The sequence below is a fragment of the Somniosus microcephalus genome, unplaced genomic scaffold (assembly GCF_052327205.1).
Source record: "Somniosus microcephalus isolate GS21.2 unplaced genomic scaffold, FLI_Smic_1.0 unresolved_chr2, whole genome shotgun sequence".
In the NCBI taxonomy this organism is placed as follows: domain Eukaryota; kingdom Metazoa; phylum Chordata; class Chondrichthyes; order Squaliformes; family Somniosidae; genus Somniosus; species Somniosus microcephalus.
Window position 1 is genome coordinate 22,968,324 of NW_028225180.1, and position 6,000 is coordinate 22,974,323.

The window sequence follows — 6,000 nt, forward strand, 5'->3', positions numbered from 1 at the left end:
CAGGAACAATGGGTGTGGCCCATTTGCTCACGCTCACAGGCTCCAGGACTCCATTCTCTACTAGGGCCTCCAAGTTAGCCTCAACTTTTGGCCTAATTGCATAGGGTACAAGTCGGGCTTTGTGAAACTTCGGCTTGCTGTCAGGTTTAATGTCCAGTCTCACGCTGATCTTTTTCATGCTCCCAAGTTCCCCATTGAAGAGTTCTGCATGTTTGTTTAACACTGCAGCCAGACCTGACTCCCCTTTTGACATCATGTGGACTGCAGGCCAGTCCAGTGTGATTTTCTCTAGCCACGCACGTCCCAGTAGCGATGGGTAATTTCCCTTTACCACATATAGTGGCAGTTTTGCAGTCTGTCCGTTCAATTTAACTGTCACCTCAATGGCGACTCTCATGGTCACAGGTTCGCCGGTATATGTCTTTAGCACAATGTTTGTTGGCTGAAGAGTAAGATGCTTTAGTATTTTGTTGTAGACAGTGTCTGAAACAAGGGACACAGCCGCGCCTGTGTCCACCTCAATCCGCACTGATTGTCCCTCCACCAGTGGTGACACCCAGTAGCCATTTGAGCCACCTGCAACCGTCAGTATGTGCACCTCTTCCTCCTCAAAGGTGTCGCTCCCCTTTGTTTTGCTGGTTCCATCATACTGCACTGAATGAACACTCTTTTTCCTCTCTTGTCCAAATACAGACATTTTGCTTCCATACTTCCCAGCTCTGTCTGTTCTTTTTTTACCTCTACAGGCGCGTTCAATGTGACCCTTTTTGCCACAATTTCGGCATTCCAGCTCCGTACACCAGCAGTCATTAGCGTGATGGCCCATTTTCCCACAACGGTAGCATGTGCCGTTCCGCGCACCTTCAGGCTCAGACGACACCTTGTGAACTCGCCCTGTTGAACTCAACTGGTGAGCCTCCTTTTCCGCCATCTCCATGGAAACACTAACTTCAATGGCCTTTTCAAGAATAAGGTTGTCCTCAGTAAGAAGGCACTACTGTGTGGCTGCACTTTGCAGACCACACACAAGTCTGTCTCTAATGGTATCATTCAGCACCTCCTTGAACTGGCAGTGTTCCGACAACCTTTTTAAAGCAGCAATAAACATCGTCACTGATTCCCCCTCCTCTTGATTCCATTTGTGAAATCTAAATCTCTCAGCAATAACCAGAGGTTTTGGTGAAAAATGTGCTCCAAGAATTTCCACTAGTTGCTTATATGTTTTAGCTCCTGGCTTATCTGGCTGCACAAGGCTGCGAAGTAAATTGAATGTCTTCGGCCCCATTACACTCAAAAAGATAGGCACGACCTTTTCGTTTGCCACCGCATTCGCCAAGACAAAATAGTCAAAACGTTCCTTATAAGTGCTCCATTGCTCCACCTTTTCATCAAAATCACCGATGTTTCCTAATATAGTAGCCATCTCACGTTTCAAATTTAAATTTCTCTTTACTCACTGCACCCGTAACAAATGCAGATTCATCCAATCCTCGTCGCCACTTTGTTGTGTCGGTACCTTTTTACCTAGACACAATTAGAACTCAGAACTCAAGAGATCCAAACATGAAGTGCTTTATTCGAAGGGAAAGGGAAGTTCTGGAGAGTTCCGAACAAAGAGAGCTAAACTTAATCAAGAGAACACCCAACCATTTATCTGCTGTGACAGCTCCACCACAGGTGGGAGGAGAACACACAATACATAACAAGTGTGGGCCCTGTGTTCAGTGCGGGCCCTGTGTTCAGTTCGGGCCCTGTGTTCAGGGCGAGCCCAGTGTTCAGTGTGGGCCCTCTGTCAACTCTTGATTCTTTACCTACCTGGACAGGAGAAACACTGTTACCGAGTAGACGGCTACCTGAAGGACGGTCCTGAGGGGAAGGACATGCAGAGGTCCAACCTGTCCCAGATCCATGTTGCATTCTGCTTCGAAACCTGGAGCCACGAGCTCAAGATCCTGGTGCAAACTTTGGAACTCTGAACACATCCAACTCTCTGCCCAGACCCATGGATCTCCACATTCCCCTCCTCCTCCCCCTCTCTCCCTCCCCTCCGCACAACACTGAACACATCCAACTCTCCAGCCAGACCCGCCTATCTGTGTAATCCCCTCCCCTCTGCAGCCCTGGTCCCCCTCCCTCCCCCTCCCCTCCTCCTCCACCACCAACTCCGATCAACACTGAACGTAATCCAACACTCAGTCACGGCCTAGACCAGTGGAACTCTGCAATCTCCTCCTCCACTCCGTCCCCCTCCAACCGTCCCTCCTCCAACCCTCCAACACCCCACTCTGTGAAACTCTGCACATATCCAACTAACCGCCCAGACCCGCATTTCTCTGCAATCTCCCCCGACCGCAGCCCTCCTCCCCTCCCTCCTCCAGCGTGCCTCCTCCCTCCTTCCTCCAACCCCTCCATCCTACAGCCCTCCCCTCCCTCCTCCAGTTCTCCCTCCTCCTGCCCTCCCTCCTCCAGCTCTCCTCACTCCTCCATCACTGCCTCGACCCTGAGCTCTGGAATTCTCTCTCTAGTCCTCTCTCCCTCTCTCTCCTCCTTTAAGACGCTCTTTAAAACCCTCCTCTTTGATCACCTGTCCCAATATCTGCTTATATGTCTCGGTGTCAGTCTGTGGCCGATAAACACTCCTGTGAAGCGCCTTGGGACGATTCACTACGTTAATGGCGCCGTATAAATCGAGTTGCAGTTTTTCTCCGAGCGCATTAGACGACAATATCAATTTGGAATGAATAGTTTGGATTCTGGGTGAATCGACACATTAAAACAGAGCGCACAGTCAGATAGTTCGTAGAGAGTCCCCGCTGGGGAAATGCTCCTGGGCCTTGAATTTCTGACTCTTTCCCTCCCTCTGTCTCTCTGTGTGTCTCTCTCGCTCTCTCTCACACACTCTCTCTCTATCTCTCTCGCTCTATCTATATCTGTCCCTCTGTCTGTCTCTCTTTGCTTCTCTCTCTGCCTCTCTCACTCACTCTGTCTCTCTCTTTCTCTCTCTCTGCCTCTTTCTGTCTCTCTCTCTCTCTGTCTGTCTCTCTCTCTCTCTCTCTGTCTCTCTCACTCACTCTCTCTCTCTTTCTCTCTCTCTGCCTCTTTCTGCCTCTCTCTCTCTCTGCCTCTCTCTCTCTCACTCTGTCTCTCTTATTCTTTCTCTCTTTCTGTATCTCTATCCCTGTACCTCAGAGAAGTCAATAATTTGAATGTTTACATTTTCTGACAATCAAGAAAGCATAGGTGATGTTCAGGGATAATTAGCTGTTTTTCAAAATTCAATGTGGGCCCTGTGTTCAGTGCGGCCCTGTGTTCAGTGCAGGCCCTGTGTTCAGTGCGGGCCCGGTGTTCAGTGTGGGTCCTGTCTTCAGTGCAGGCCCTGTGTTCAGTGTGGGCCCTTTGTTCAGTGTGGGTCCTGTGTTCAGTGCAGGCCCTGTTTTCGGTGCAGGCCCTGTGTTCAGTGTGGGCCCTTTGTTCGGTGTGGGTCCTGTGTTCAGTGCAGGCCCTGTGTTCAGTGCGGGCCCTGTGTTCAGTGTGGGCCCGGTGTTCAGTGTGGGTCCTGTGGGTCAAAATTCACAGGGCCGCACTGAACACAGGGCCCACACTGAACACAAGGCCCAGATTGAACACAGGGCCCAGATTGAAAACAGGGCCCACACTGAACACAGGACCTAGACTGAACACAGGGCCCACGCTGAACACAGGGCCGTGACTGAACACAGGGCCTGCACTGAACATAGGGCCCGCACTGAACACAGGGCCCACACTGATCACAAGGCCCAGACTGAACACCGGGCCCACACTGAACACAGGGCCCGCACTGAACACAGGGCCTAGACTGAACACAGGGCCCGCACTGAACACAGGTCCCACACTGAACACATGGCACGCAGTGAACACAGGGACCGCACTGAACACAGGGCCCACACTGAGCACAGGGCCCACACTGAACACAGGGCCCCCACTGAACACAGGGCCCCCACTGAACACATGTGGGCCCGCACTGAACACAGGGCCCCCACTGAACACAGGGCCCCCACTGAACACAGGGCCCCCACTGAACACAGGGCCCGCAATGGACACAGGAACCACACTGAACACCGGGCCCACACTAAACACCGGGCCCACACTGAACACAGGGCCGCACTGAACACAGGGCCCACACTGAACACAAGGCCCAGACTGAACACAGGGCCCAGATTGAATACAGGGCCCACACTGAACACAGGGCCTAGACTGAACACAGGGCCCACGCTGAACACAGGGCCGTGATTGAACACAGGGCCCGCACTGAACACAGGGCCCGCACTGAACACAGGGACCGCACTGAACACAGGTCCCGCACTGAACACAGGGCCCGCACTGAACACAAATCCCGCAGTGAACACAGGTAGGTCAGTCTGGGGGATACAAGGTGGGTCACCTTTATCTCTCTCCCTCTGCTGGTGTCTCTCTCTTTCACTCTACTCAGTCTCAATTACGGCGTCTCTGAGATCCCCTGGCATGCTCCCCTCCTTCCAGATAAGAGAAATTCGTTCATGAATTCGCGCCAGTAGTGCTTCTCCGCCATGCTTTAGTGCCTCGGCGGGGATTCCATTTGCTCCTGAGGCCTTGCTGTTCTTCAGTTGTCGGATGGCCTTTACAACCTCATGCCGGGCTGGGGTTGTGCTGAGATGGTGGCGGATAGCATGCTGTGGGATGGAGCTGAGGACACTCGCATCCAAGACAGAGTCTCAGTTAAGGAGATCTTAGAAGTGCTCCTTCCAGCGGGCACTGACTGCCTCTCTGTCCTTGATGTGCACCTCTCCATCCTTGGCCCGCAGTGGGGTAGGGCCTTGGGTGCTTGGGCCGTAGATGGTCTTGACTGCGCTAAAGAATCACGCACATTGTCCACGACAAGGCCTTGGGCAACGTGGACCACTTTCCATACCTCGGGAGCCTACTGTCAACAAGGGCAGACGTCGATGACAAAGTCCAACACCGCCTTCAGTGTGCCAGTGCAGCCTTCGGTCGCCTGAGGAAGAGAGTGTTTGAAGACCAGGACCTCAAACCCGGCACTAAGCTCATGGTCTACAGAGCAGTAGTGAAACCCGCCTTCCTGTATGCCTCAGAGACATGGCCCATGTACAGCAGGCACCTCAAAGCACTGGAGAGGTACCACCAATGCTGCCTCCGCAAGATCCTGCAAATCCATTGACAGGATAGACGCACCAACGTCAGTGTTCTTGCTCAGGCCAACATCCCCAACATCGAAGCTTTGACCACGCACAATCAGCTCCGATGGACGGGTCACATTGTCCGCATGCCCGATACAAGACTCCCAAAACAAACACTCTACTCGGAGCTCCGACACGGCAAGAGAGCCCCAGGTGGGCAGAGGAAACGCTTCAAGGACAGCCTCAAAGCCTCTTTGGAAAAAGTGTAATATCCCCACTGATACCTGGGAATCCCTGGCCCAAGACCGCACAAAGCGGGGGAGAGGCATCCGGGAAGGTGCCGAATACCTCGAGTCTATTCGCCGGGAGCAAGCGGAAGCCAAGCGCAGGCAGCGCAAGGAGCGCACGTCAACCCAAGCACCCCACCCACCCCTTCAACCACCGCCTGCCCCACCTGTGACAGAGACTGTAGGTCCCACATTGGACTCATCAGTCACCTGAGAACTCATTTTTAATGTGGAAGCAAGTCATCCTCGGTTCCGAGGGACTGCCTCAGAAGAAGACTCAGTCTCACCTTTATCTAACTCCCTCTGCTGGTGTCTCTCTGTATCACAGTGCTCAGTCGCATCTTTATCTAACTCCCTCTGCTGGTGTCTCTCCGTATCACAGTACTCAGTCTCACCTTTATATATCACCCTCTGCTGGTGTCTCTCTGTATCACTGTACTCAGTCTCACCTTTATCTAACTCCCTCTGCTGGTGTCTCTCTGTATCACTGTGCTCAGTCTCACCTTTATCTAACTCCCTCTGCTGGTGTCTCTCTGTATCACAGTACTCAGTCTCACCTT